Source organism: Lathyrus oleraceus, chromosome 6, assembly GCF_024323335.1.
Source record: "Lathyrus oleraceus cultivar Zhongwan6 chromosome 6, CAAS_Psat_ZW6_1.0, whole genome shotgun sequence".
Lineage (NCBI taxonomy): Eukaryota > Viridiplantae > Streptophyta > Magnoliopsida > Fabales > Fabaceae > Lathyrus > Lathyrus oleraceus.
Window position 1 is genome coordinate 152,303,182 of NC_066584.1, and position 15,481 is coordinate 152,318,662.

Sequence of the window (15,481 nt, forward strand, 5' to 3'; positions counted from 1 at the left end):
CCTCATCTCAACAATCTCAACCGTGCCGATATTCCCAAAAAATTTTGTGTGTACTGTATTCTTGATTTTTTGTGTGTACTGTATTCTTGATTGAGTAAGATACTGGACACAATTACACTGTTCCTGTTTTACCTGCAATGTTCCATTGCTTACTGTATCATTTAATATCATTATATATTGTTCAGGCCAACGCCAAGGCAAAGTTTGACGAAACTGTTGAAGCACATATAAAACCGGGCATCGATTCCAAGCGAACAGAATTGGTATGTTTCAAGATACTTCTTTTTCTTTTTTATTGTTTTTCTTGTGTTTGTGTGTTTTTTCTGAGCTAGGGTGATTCTATGAGTACCATGTAAATTTTAAAGCGCATATTCAATGAACAGAACTGGTGTGTTTGACTTGTGGACTTAAGTTCTTTAGGTTTGGCATATTCAATGAACTACATCCTATCTTCATTGATACTCTCAAAACTTGAGAGTCATATGCCCTTTGAAGACTAATTGTGTTAGGAGAGTTAGATTAGTAGTCAAAACAGTTAGGAAAATGTGTTATGAAAAATGTTAGTTAATAAGCTGTTAGTAATTAGAGGTGACATGAGTTAGAAGTCCATTGATCATGTTAGTTGAGGTTAGTATGGAAGTTAGAAATCATTATTGTGTTGATGGACGTTGCAATGATATGCTAAAGTTAATGATGCTTTGAAATCAATTTGAATGTTCATTGAAACTACTATGGAATATGGTTGGTTTATTGATTTTGAATGTTGATGTTAATTGAATTAATTCTAATTTTATTATGGTTAACTGTTTGTTGAAAATGCTATGCTAATCGGTTAGTTGTTGGTGTTACAAATGCAATGTTTAATGATAGTTGGTGATTTGGGAGTTGTTAGTTTGTGTATGTATGTATATTGAGTTGTGTATGTATATGTGTATGCAATTTGATTTTCTTTATACTTGCTTGGTATGCATGATGAATTTTGAAATGCATTGCATGTTGGGGCTGTCATGACTAGGCTTGGATTTAGATGTTCAATATTGTTCAAACTTCATGTTTCCTTAGTGATTATACTTGAAGATTGAATAGGTAGTTTTTTTTCTTTTTAACTGTGAAAGTGTTGTTCATCTCACTTTCATTCTAAAGGAACAAGATTTCTCCCATAAAATGATTGAACGAACTCTAATATAGTTATAGGTATAGTTATAGGTATATTGTAATAGAAAAAGTTTGATTCTTGTAATATAAAAAATGAAAGTGATGAGGTAATTAAAGTTGGTATATTGGCGTATCGGATACGTTATTGAAGTTTATATTAACATTGGTTATGTATAGGTTTTTGAAGTTTAAAATGAATTAAAGCTTATAATTGTTAGGATATTCAAAGATACTACCTTAGTTATGTATTTTCGTCTGGATTAATTGTTTACTTTAATAAGTAGGAAAACCATGGATAAAACATGGATCTGTGCCGATCGAATGACCAAAGAGTACGAGAGTGGGGTTTTGGAATTCGTTAAGTATGCTGTTCAACACGCTGAAAACCCCAGACGAATGCATTGTCCTTGCTTGCGTTGTTGTTATATTGGTAAGGTTGACGCACATGGATTGAAATCGCATTTGCTGAGGCATGGAATTGATCAAAGTTATCAGTGTTGGATATTTCATGGTGAGAAAATTAACGAGAATGTTGAATCGAGTGGAAAAAGTAATACGACCTATGCTTCATACGACAAAGACACGGAAACATACGATTGTGATCGAGTTGAAGAGATTGTAGAAGCACTGGAAGAAGATCTTCATGATTGTCCTGAAATGTTTGAGAGGATGGTAAGCGATGCAGAGAAACCGTTGTACAAAGGTTGCACTAAATTCTCAAGACTTTCTGCGGTATTAAAGTTGTACAACTTAAAGGCGGGCAATGGATGGTCGGATAAAAGTTTCACAGAGTTGTTGGCCCTTATGAGAGAAATGCTACCGGATGATAATGTTCTTCCTAATCGAACCTATGAGGCAAAAAAAATGTTGTGCTCTATTGGCATGAGCTATGATAAGATACATGCTTGTCCTAACGATTGCATTTTGTTTCGTAACGAATATGCAATGTTAACTGAGTGCCCTAAATGCGGTTTGTCTCGATATAAGAAAAGATTATCTCCCGCAAAAGTCTTATGGTATTTTCCGATAATTCCGAGATTTAGGCGCATGTTTCGTAGTGAAACCGATGCAAGACATCTTACTTGGCATGCAGATGAAAGAATTATTGATGGAATGTATCGGCATCCGGCTGATTCACCACAGTGGTCGAAGATTGATAATGATTATCCTGAGTTTGGATTAGAAGCAAGAAACCTTCGATTGGCATTATCTACTGATGGAATGAACCCACATGGTCTTCAAAGTATCTCACATACCACATGGCCTATGATTCTTATGATTTATAACCTACCTCCGTGGCTATGTATGAAGCGTAAGTACATGATGTTATCTATGTTAATCTCTGGGCCTAAACAACCAGGGAATGACATAGACGTATACTTGACACCTCTGATCGAAGATTTAAAGATTTTGTGGGAGAACGGTGTGGCGGTTTATGATGGATATAGGAAAGAAAGTTTCAATTTGAGGGCGATGTTGTTTGGCACAATTAATGATTTTCCAGCATACGGGAATCTATCTGGGTATAGCATTAAAGGTCAACGTGCGTGTCCTGTTTGTGAAGACGGAACCGATACGATTCGATTGGAACTTTGCCAGAAGAATGTGTTTCTCGGTCATCGTAGATTCTTACATTCTAAACATCACTACCGTGGGTGGAGAAAAGCATTCAATGGAGACACCGAACATCGTAGAGCTCCACCCGCATTGTCAGGTGAACAAGTTTTTGAAAAGGTGAAAGATGTGCGTACTGAGTTTGGCAAGCCTTTTGCACATAAGATTGTGAAAGGTGGGTGGAAGAAAAGGTCGATATTTTTTGAATTGCCATATTGGAAGTCTTTGTACGTGAGACATTTTCTCGATGTTATGCATATTGAAAAAAACGTATTTGAAAGTGTTATCGGTACATTACTCAATATAAAAGGCAAGTCTAAGGATGGCCTTAAAGCAAGGGAGGACATGTTAAAAATGGGAATGAGAACTGAATTAGCACCCGGGAAGAAAGGAAGACGAACATATCTACCACCTGCTGCTTTTACTTTATCTAGAAAGGAGAAAAAAAAATTGTGTAAGTCTCTGAGTGAAGTTAAGGTTCCAGAAGGATACTCATCTGATATCAGAAGACTTGTTTCTATGAAAGACCTCAAGTTGAAGAATTTGAAGACACATGATTGCCATGTTATAATGGAACATTTTCTACCGATAGGTATACGTTCTATTTTGCCAGAAAAAGTAAGAAGTGCCATAACTAAATTGTGTTTTTTCTTTAGGTCAATTTGTAGTAAGGTGATCGATCCCGAGATCTTACCAACACTACAAAAAGAGATTGTAATTACCTTGTGTGAGCTTGAAATGTATTTTCCTCCGTCTTTTTTTGACATAATGGTTCATTTAGTTATTCATCTTGTGAAAGAGACACAGTTGTGTGGACCAGCTTATATGAGATGGATGTACCCTGCTGAACGGTATATGAAAATATTAAAAGGGTACGTGAAATCCCGAAGTCGACCAGAGGGTTGTATTGTTGAACGATACATTGTTGAAGAAGCTGTTGAGTTTTGTACTGAATATTTGTCTAACGTTCAATCGATTGGACTCCCCAGAGCTCAGATTTTCGATAAAATGGAAGGTAAAAAATTAATTGGGAATAAAATTTTGACAATATCAAGGGATGAACGGGATCAAGTTCATTTGTATGTTCTGCACAATAATAATGAGGTTGAGCCATATGTTGAAATGCACAAGGATGTACTCCGAAGGTTAAATCCGAACAGAAATGAAAATTGGATAGTTATAGAGCACAATCAAAGTTTCATACAATGGTTGAAGGATCATATTTATTTGAAGCGCTCTTCAGATCCTTCTTCGGTAACAGAAATGTTGAGATGTTTGGCATATGGTCCAAGTTTGCATGTGTTTTCTCATAGCGCATATTCAATTAATGGATACACATTTTATACCAAAGAACAAGATGATAAGAGTACTATGCAAAATAGTGGTGTCACCGTGCTAGCTGAAGCAATGCATATATCAAGTATGAAGGACTTAAACCTTAAATATGCAAATTTGTCATATTTTGGAGTTATTGAGCACATTTGGGTGTTTGATTACGAGAAGTTTCAGATTCCCATCTTTGGTTGCAAGTGGGTGAATAGTAGTGGCATACGAATGGATAAGTCTGGATTTTTGCAAGTTGATCTTACTAGGGTGGGGTACAAAGATGAACCTTTTATTCTAGCATCTCAAGCTAAACAAGTGTTCTATGTGAATGACCCGAAGAGTACAAAATGGTCTATAGTGCTTTTCTCTAACAAAGTGACTGATGATAGCGGTGTCGATCAATGTGATATTGATGTTGAGAATGAGTCATGCATTAGACGGAATGAGTTGAATAGAAATGATGAAGTTGAGGATCTTATACCGGATGAGTCATATATAAGAAACGATCATAATGAGGGAATTTGGATCAATTCATCCGTACGCATTGCTAAGAAACAAGTGATTAATATTCCAACAAAGAAAAGAAAGAGATGTTAGTGACTTAGGTAAATTATCCATGGTTTCTTTATTTATTTTTTCATTTGTTTTGATTATAAGTTATATGTGATAATGCATGATTTCATTATATTTTTGTTTTCAATTGCTTTGATTATAAGTTATATCTGATAATGCATGATTTCTTTATTTTTTTGTTTTCAATTGCTTTGATTATAAGTTATATTTGATATTTGATGGTTTCCTTGGTTTATTACAGGTTAGACATGGCTGATGACCAACATGAGGAAGTTAGTAAAGTATCCGCGGAAGAAGAAATTCGAAGAGGCATCACAGTAATGCGAAGGGTGGTCCAAGGAAGATCTCGAGGCATCATACTAGATGTCTCTTGGAACAACCAGGGACAACTTATAGAACCTAATGGGCATACCTTAACTAGTTTCATCGGTGCACTAGTAAGGAATGAAATTCCCATTACATGTGATGATTGGAGAAATAAAGAGTTGAAAGAGTCCAAAGAAAAAATTTGGAGTGAGATAAAGGTACAATCATTTGGCCCTTAATTATACGGTATCAATTATGTTTTTTCAATTACCGATACTAACTATCAATCTGTATGTTTTTCTTAGCGATGTTTTAACATCGAAGAAGAAAGAAGAGGGTTTTGTATGAAATTGGCCGGAAAGCTTCTTAGAGGGTTTCAGACATTTTTATCATCCAAGTTCCTTAAGGATGCGGATGGTAATTTTGTGGATGCGGAGCATCCTAGAAAATATGAAAGTTTGATATCGGCTGAAGAATGGGAAGCTTGCAAATCCAAAAGACAAGACCCGACTTTTCAAAGAATAAGTGCTACAAATCGGGAAAGAGCATCAAGTCCCGCATATCCGTACCGAAAAGGACGTGTCGGATATGGACGCTTAGAACAATCCATGGTAAGTATTTATAAATTGCAAAAACAAATTTGTTCATCATATATTAGTTTTATCTGATCAAATTGTATGACTTAATGTGTAGCTGCAGAAGGAGGAAAGTTCAGAAACATCTCTTCCTGCACATGTTTTGTGGAAGGAAGCCCGTGTGGGCAAATCTGGAGTTCCTCAAGAAGAAGTTTTAAACGTATACCAGAAATGTGTAAGTATAACATTTTTTCATTAATTGAATAACATTTTTATACACAAATATTTGACAAGTATACGGTATTCATCTGATTTTTCAGGAGGAGCTATCTCAGTCTCTATCTCCCGATGATACTAAGAGCATACTTAGTCGGGCATTAGATGTCCCTGAGTATTCTGGTCGGGTGAGGGGTAAGGGATTTGGAGTCACTCCGACCTCCGTTAGTGTTAAAAAAGGAAAGGCTCCTAGTAATCGGGAGCTTCATGCAAGATTGGAAGCCATGCAAGCTGAGCTTGATGCATTGAGGAGAGAAAGAGAGGTTAGCGCCTCAACGGTATACAGAGATGCTTCGGACAAAAACAGTATCAACTGTACCTTTCAGCCGAACATTCCAGAGGTAATTACATATAATTGTCTTAAATTGAACTATTTGCTTAAATTATGTATTTGACATATATACACATTAACGATTTCTTGTTATTATTGGTTTTAGGGCATTTCCCATTGTCAGCTGTATTTGTCGTCACCATACTATCGGATGGTTGGCAAGGGAAAAGTGCATAACGTTAGCGGAGTATTACTCCACACTAGAGAGCTCCCTGCTGGATGTTTGAAGGTATCAGTTGATATTGCAGTTGAGCCGAATGCAGCATTACCATATCCTAGCGATGATTCGGATGCAACAACGGTGCACGAAGCAGTAGGTTCGTTTGTTGCATGGCCGACAAACCTCATATGCGTAGGATATGAGGTATGCTTAAAACTTATGTTAACTTTAATGTGTATATTCAAAGTTTAAAATTTATGCTTAAAATTTTACTTACATATTTTCCTTGGTTATGTTAAATAGACTCCCACAAAATCCAAATCAAAAGAAAATGAGGTTAGCAATGCCTCCGCACAACAAAAAAAGGAGGTTAGCAACGCCTCCGCACGGGTAAAAAGTTCAGGTGCTAAGAAGACCGTAGCTAGGAAAAAACCTACCACCATGTATAGGTCGTGCCTCAGGACATTTCTAGAGATGACCGATATACCGACCAGAGGTGTTCGGAATGTACATATGGAGGTAGGGATTTTCGGCTTTGATTACGACCAAATGATTGGTAATGAAGACTTCATGCAAGTTTTTGGTCATGAAGAAATCGGCGTCAACGTTGTCAATACATATATTAGGTAAATCCGGTCTACTTTGTTTTATTAATTAAACAACTTATGTTAATGATGTTTACTTTATGTTAATCCGGTTTACTTTATGTTTCAAAAGAGGTGTTAATGATGTTTTTATATTAGGTTTTTGTATGACAAATTGATGCGCCCCAATGATTTGGACGAGTCATTCGGATTCTTAGCACCCGCGACCGTCAACTTAGGTTTAATCTTAAGTAGACCGCATACCGTGACGGAGTATGTTCTTCGGATCCTCATGGACAATAAAGATGCGGAGAAGTTGTTTTTTATACCGTTTAATACCGGGTTAGCATTTCATTCTAAATTCATCTATTATAATTATTTTCCAAGTTACCATCTAACATTTGCCTAATCATTACAGTGGACATTGGTTGTTGCTCGCAATCAATCCTATCCGAGAAATTGTGTATTATCTTGACTCGTTAGGAAATGATTAGACAACATACCCGTATATGAAGGTCCTAATTGACACGTAAGTGAGAATGTTCAAAAATTTTCTTAGTTTATGTGAATTGTTCTAATTGCTTCATTTTTATTTTATTAGCGTCCTACAAGCTTTTCGGGCCCAACGAGATATCCAAACCTCAAGGAGGGGCGCCAACTGCATTACATGGATTAAAGTGGCGGTATATTTTTAATTACCACATTTTTTATTATATTAGTGATGACACTTGATAAAACTTAGGATTTATAATCCATATTTTTTTTTCATGTAGTGTCCTCAACAACGTAATCAAATAGATTGCGGGTATTTCGTGTTGAGGTTTATGCGAGATACTCTTGCTTTGGGCCGATTAGTGATTCCCACCGATGTATGTATTTCTAACTTATGAGTTATTTTTATATTTACACATATCTCATATAATTAAATAGTTGGAATTAATTCAAAATATGTTATATTATTATGTAGTACTTTGAGGAATTCAAGTGTGCATTTTATACAAAGGATCAAGTGGACGAAATCAAAGAGGAGTGGTGTCAATTCATGATAGAGCTCAAAGTTTTTTCATAAATTTGTGTAATTAATGTGTACATTTGTAGTATATGTAATGACTTGTAAATGTGTATATAAATTTGTATATATTTTGATACATTTAAGGCAAAATTGGTTTGAATTGGTATATATATATATTTGTTAGCCAAAAATTGGTAGAAAAAAGGCCAAAATGGCATGTATAAAATGTGATAACTGTCTGTCAAAATCTGGTTGAAAACAGGTAGAAATTCTGGTTTATAAACCTGGAAAAAATGTGGTTTAAAACAAAAGCTTCAAAAAATTTCGTATACATTAGACAGCGCTTTTGTAAAAAGCGCTGTCTAAGGGGGGATTAGAAAGCGCTTTAGGCAAAAGCGCTGTCTAAGGGGGGGGCTTAGACAGCGCCTTTTGAAAAGCGCTGTCTAAGCCCCCCCCCCCTTTAGACAGCGCTTTTGCCTAAAGCGCTGTCTAAGGTATACCTAAAAAAATTAAAATAGGGGGGGCTTAGACAGCGCTTTTTGAAAAGCGTTGTCTAAGCCCCCCCCCCCCTAGACAGCGCTTTGTCCAAAAGCGCTGTCTAAGGTATACCTAAAAAAATTAAAATAGGAGGGTCTTAGAAAGCGCTTTTGGCCAAAGCGCTGTCTAAGGGGGGGGGGGGGGGGGGGGGGGGGGCTTAGACAGCGCTTTTAAGATTTAAAAAAGCGCTGTCTAAACCTTTAGCAGCGGAGGTTTAGACAGCGCTTTAAAGCGCTGTCTAAGGCTAAAAAAAGCGCTGTCTAAGGTCTTGTTTGGCGTAGTGTGTGTGACATCAACAACTCCAAAAGGGTATCCACTTAGTAGATGGGTCTCAAGCCAACTTGTTAAGGACTACTCCACACAAGTCGAACATGACTATACCACCCTCTATCTTAATTGCACTAAAGTTCGGGTTAGAACTTATCTCACCACTCAGAGATCACCAAGCACAACAAACAAATTATATCACACAAAGAAATATACAAACATCAAATATACAATTATATACACATAAAAAATTAGGCTAAACCCACTGAGGATTACTCCCTAGCAGAGTCACCACTTAATTTTAAGTCAAGTATGGTTAAGTTCATTTACAAGTTTGATTAAGAAAAAGAAGTTTAAAAAATACAATGGCATAAGGCCAAAGTTTCTAATTTGCAATAAAGTCTAAATATAAAAATCCCAAGCAAAGAAGATTTTGAAAGAGGGGAGAGATTTGAAATTTAAGAAGTGGGAGGAGATGAAGAGACTAATCCTAAGCAAGAATTTAAAAGTGAAGAGTTGAAAAGATCTGACCAATGGGATGCAATCCCATAGACAAGAATGTCATATAGAAACCCACTTTTCCTTTGGACTTTGAAATCAAGCAATATTAATACACAAGTAGAAAGATGAAGAACAAGGCATCAAATAAAGATAGCCACATCCAAGTTAGCAACTCCATAGTCTTCTTCATAATCTCCCGTGCATCATATGACATACTCCTTGAATGGCTCATAATAAGGCATTAGAGACAGGTTCAAAGTAACATTTGCATCAAGACCATGTAGCAGATGAACTCAAAAGGGATCTTAGTACTTGCATCATATGAAAGTTCAATTCACAATGACTTGGCTTTAGAAATTTTGGCATTGGCCAAGTCCTTTTGCATAGGGAATGTTGCATAATTCTAAGTCCAAGTCTCAGATCAAATCCAACAGTCCACACAAACATTTATAAAGATTTTTTGTTGTTATTATGTACATTCAGGTCCTAACACCACAAACACAAACAAAATACACAAACAAGTATATACAATCACAATATATTCATAATATATGGCTCAAATGAGCAAAGTGAAAATGGCATTAAAATAAACAAGTTAAATGATATGTATAATGACAAATGATAAATGGGCTTGAATTTAAAGTGCATAAGGTAAATGAGTTGAAACTAAAAGTTAGTCAAATGTCAGTTGATTAGATGTTAGTGTTGTTTTTACTTTTCAATTGTTTAAGTCATTCTTTGGAGAACACTCAACCCTCTATTCACAAGCATGGATCCTTAAACCAAGACATCATCCAAAGGAAGGAAAAAGGATAAGTTTCCACATAATACCATGAAAGGGGGGAGACTTACAATCTCACTAGAATGTTATGCTTTTGGGTCAAAATGTAGAGCTATGTTAAGCAATCGTAATTGGACTTATGTAAAAGTCACAACTATCTGAGGCCGGGCAACATAAACTTTAGTGCCAATGCATGTTAGAGATATGGTATAATGAACCATACTCCTAAAACATACCACACTTAAAAAGATGATGGCAAAAGGATGGATCTAATCTCATCCATACTTGTGTTGGTTTATGAATTAACTAGCCTTAGCATATAGAGATATCATTGGTCAACGGAATGGATGAGATAAAATGGGATTGAAGATGAAGAGGGAGGGGAAATGAGACAAACATAAATTGGTCATGGGAGTAATTTTATCAAATTAAAATCATTCATTTATTTTGGGAGATGAAATGTACATTTTATCAATCCCCTAAATCCAATGATTTTAATCCACCAAAGTCAAATCAACCTTCACCAAGGCCCAAACACAATAGTCAAACTTCACAAGTCAATAAAAATAGCTCAATACAATTTATTCATAATTAAACACTTAAAAATGCATTAAATTACACTATGTTTGATCAAAAACCTAAAACCTCTTCAAAATACCAAATAAATGGCCATGAGATTTTCATAGGTCTAAAATATTAATGTTGATCCAAAAAATAATTTTAATTAATAAAATGAAAGAAAAAAATATTTGAAATTCTTTGGTGAAAGTCCCATATTTTTTGGATCAATATTAAAATTAATATGAATTAAAAAAAATAAAGCAATTCAAATAAAAATTAGAAAATCAAAAAAACGTGGACCATCTGATCTCCCTCACTTATTGAGGTGGTAGATCATATGGTCCAAAGCCCGCGTTCCATGTGGTCATCAGTCAACTGCGCAACACACGTGGTAATCACAACCAACACCCAAGATTAAAACAAAATGGTTGGTTTATGTGGTTCAGAGACTTGCCATCACATCGCCGGAGCCAGAGCTCCGGTCTTCTTCTCCAGTGGACCTCACCGGACTAGTCCACCTTTAACCATCACCAAATGAAAAAGCAAGACATGGATTTAAAGAAAAGTTGCTCAGGAGCTCGAATTTGGCCTCAATTTTGTCTAACTCCAAGTATATAGTAAGATACAGGGAGTTGAATTTTGAGGATCATGATCTGAGTTGCTTCGATTTGACCTCTAAGCAACTCAATCTTGTTGCCTATATTAGTAGGACTTCAGACAACCAAAAATCAACAAGAATAGTGGAGAAATAAGAGAGAATCGAAGAGTGGAGAAATCTGGAAAATCACCTTCAATGGAGCTTCAAATTGGCACGATCTTACTCTCAATTATGCTTCTCATTGCTTCAGATGCTTCATGGAATCGAAATGGATTAAGGAAAGGGATGGACTCTTGGAGTTTCAATCTCAAAACAGTTGGAGATTTAAAACTCGGTTTTCAAACAAAATCTTCAAGCTTATCCTGTAATGGTGAGGGTTTAGGGTTGCTGAATCAAAGCTTGTGCGCCAGGTCCCAATTTCTAAGCAAGAAAGCTTCTATTTATAGGCCAATGGGAAAGATATTTGCACACTTCCATTTTTGGCAAAACATGAAAATCTCTCTTGCACACTTCCAATGGGAAAGATATTTCCATTAGACATATTGACTAAATCCAAGGTAAACCATATAAGTCGAGTCGCCACCGCACTTCTATTTATCCAAAGGAATGGTTAGAAAACGAACAAAAACCTAAGAGTTTTATCCAATCAAAAACTAGTAAAAATGTCAGAGATCGGGGTAAGGGGGTTGGTTATGGAATGAGAAGGTTTTAAGCACCCAAAACATCCTAGGTACTCCTAGGGAGCCCTTTTCACACTTGTTGTAAGGTTGGTATTTTTTTGAAAATTTGTTTGTGCAAACATGATTGAAGAGATGAGAAGAGAATATACAAGTTAATTACAATTTGTGTTTGGATGGATAAACCCATTGCCTACTTACCATCTTAAAAAAGATTAGGACCAAAACCTCGTAGTTCGGGATAAAAATCTCAAAAACAAGTTGGTGAATTGATTGATCCAAAAGCCTTAAGGTCTTTTGTTATCTAAGGGAGAAAACTCAACCTAAAACCACAAATCCACCATGTGAAGATAGCTTCAACATGCTACTGAGGGGTTAACCCTATAATAAGCATGGAAGACTCATGGTCCATCGCTAAGGATATAGGTGAGTATTATATCTACCTCAAGGATAACTCAAACCTAATAGTTAAAGGTTATGAAAAAGTTTTCTTAGAATAAGTGGCCATTAAAACCACAAAAGTATTTGAACGGGTTATATTTATCAATGAAAAGTATTTACAAAATATGTTCAAAGTTGACTTAAAGATTCAATTCAAAATAAGTGTTATGAAAAGAAAGTTTGAAAATCAAAAGCATAATGCTTAGGTTTCTAATGTTGAAAACAAATGTTAAATGTTTGCACAAAAGTTTTGGATTGGGTTAGAGTGGGGGAATAAGAAGAATGGCTAAAGTCCTAATCATACAAGAAATGAAGGATAAGAAATAAGACCACAATTGGAGTTCCTCTCTTGAGATCATATTGATGATCCAAGTAGCTCCCATCCTTTCGAATAAGCAAGCAAAATAAGTGTAAGCTCAAGCAATCAACATAATCAAATAAGCTCTTAGAAGATCCTCAATGGCTCTTGTATCTTTCACTTTGGATGAACATGGCAATGGTTCTTCAATTTGGCTCACATAGGATTCCCTAGCACAAAAGCACACACATCAAAGAGCTCTATGAAGTAAATCAAGATTGAAAAAGAATGAGTTAGAGATTTGGTCCTTCTAATCCACATCAACATCAAGGTCCTTTTACTCCAATTTTGCATAGGGAATGTCCTAGAAACTAAGTCCATTTGTCCATTTTTTGCATTTGGTCCACAACAATCAATGCAAAACACAAGCACAATAATAATATATACACAATTATGTGCTCAAGTGAGCAAAAGGCAAATTGCATTAACATAAACATGTGCTCAAGTGAGCAAAGAGAAAAACAAATGAATAATATGTACAAGAATAATAAATCGCATAAAGGTAAAGAGCAAGAATTAAATGTTAATGGTTAATGGTTAGTGTTAGGGTTAGTGTGCCATAAGGCAAATTTAGCGCTATGTTAAGCAATTGTAATTGGACTTATGTAGAAGTCACAACTATCTGAGGCCGGTCAATAATAATGTAGGAAACAACACAAGTTAGAGATTTTGATTAGTGAATCAAACTCCAACAACTTGCCATGCCAAAAAGAAGATAAGAAATGATCTTGTATTGATTTAGGTTCTTTGCATGATTTAGGAAGCAACCTATCCTTAATGCAAAGCCATTCACTTGATCCATGATCAAGATGAATCATATTTGAATCAAGGAAGATTAAACCTCCATGTATCAATGCTAACCACCAATCTTTAACTCATTGATAAAAAAAAAGAAAAAAAAGAAGAAGAAGAAGAAGATGAAGAATTAAAGTGCATTAATGGAAATGGAATGAGATAATCAACAAGTATTGACCAAAGATAGAGAAGATCAAGATCAAACAATATAAAACAGAAGCAAGATGAAGATTAGAAGTCAAGAAACAACTAGAATATTTTTGGTATTTTTTAATATTAAAATAAAACTTGAATTAAAATAATAAAGAAAGGTCAAACTTCAAACTCACTTCAAATCAACTTTGAAAAGTCCAAGTGAATTATCCCAAGTTCAACAAGGTCAAACAAAGTTTGACAAAAAGTTTCAGAGAAACTATTTTAAATCAATTAAAATGCATAAAAAGTAACCTAATTGAACTAAAATCTCAAATAAATTAATAAATTGATGAGAATATTTTTCATAGATCTATCATCATTAAAAGAGGTTGGAAAAATATTTTTTTTGTATTTTTTGGATATCAAAAACTATTTTAAATGAATTAAAAATAAGCAGAAGAGAGAAAATTACTAAACAATATCAAAGGATAGAATAAAAAATATTAAAAATCATTTTTAGGAAGTAGAAATTAAAAGGAGAAGAATGAAATTGGTCCCATAATTTTTGGACCAATAAGGAGAGAGATATGAATTTTTAAAGAGAAATGGAATTAAAAGAAATAAAAGAATTAAAAATCAGAAAATAGAAAATAAGGAAATACGTGGGCCGCATGATGGAAATTCATAAATTGACGTGGATCATCACACAGCTGAGAAGCGCGCGTTCACCATATGCGTGAGACAAATGCAACACACCACGCCAAATAAAAAGTCATAACAATGGACATGTGAGATTGAATCTGGGAAATGGAATGGACGATCCAGATCAAATCTGGAGACCAGACGGTGGCCAGCGCCACCGTCTTCTCCGGCCAAGCTCTGACTTAGTCCAAAAATACAGAGATTTAAATGGTAACCAAAAGGCATGATCCAGACATCAATCGAGAGCTGAGGTGATGTGCATCACCCCTGTACCACTCAAATCCATTCTAGATCTCTATATTGAGATAAATCAGAAGTGGAAGATCTGTGGTGTTCATATGAACTTCATGATTTTTGAAAATTGAAAGCACAACAATGTTGCCTTTATGCAGAGGACTTCAAATCACACAATAACAATAAGAAATAAGCATTATACAAGTTGATTCGAAGAAAATAACAGTTGAGGTAAACCTCTGATTTGCTGGGCCTTGAGTCACAATTCTTGGATGCTATTGCTTACAGTCCACACTATAGATCAAGGGGAAGAAGGTTTAGGAACTTTAAGATCTGAAAATTGATCATTGAAACCAAAGTTTAAATCTGAAAATTTTGAAAAAAAGTGAGCTAGTTCCTTTAGTGAGGGTCGAGGTTTCAATTTAGCAGCAATTGGGGCGCCTTAAGGTTGAAGAATTATGAAGTTATGGCATTGTATTTATAGGCAAGACAATGCTGAATGCATGATTTCAAATTTGCATGAATGGAAAGGGCCTCCATACATGGGCCTGTACAGGCGCATCGAGGGCCCAATTCCAATTGGAATTGAAAGCTGATGCATGATGAAAGTAAGTTGGACGTGCAGATTGGATGGTAGTAGCTCATGTAATGCAAATTAAATGATTTTCCAAAATTGCACTATTATGTTCAAGCTTTCGAAAATGCTATGCCAAAAATGGAAACACGACCTTATGAGTAATGGTTGGAAATCTTATTGCATTAGGATCATTTGTTATGTTGATCAAAACTCCATTTGGGACTTGGAAATTTATGAAAAGTGGACATGAAGTGTAGGGTGCAAAACATGTGTATGTGAGATTTTCAAAATTGGCCAAAGTTCAAGCCCTTCTGTCTTAATGATTCAAGCTCCAAATGATAAAATCCTTAACATCAAAGTTGTAGATCTTTTCACGGAAATTAATTTGGAATTAAATTTTGCATC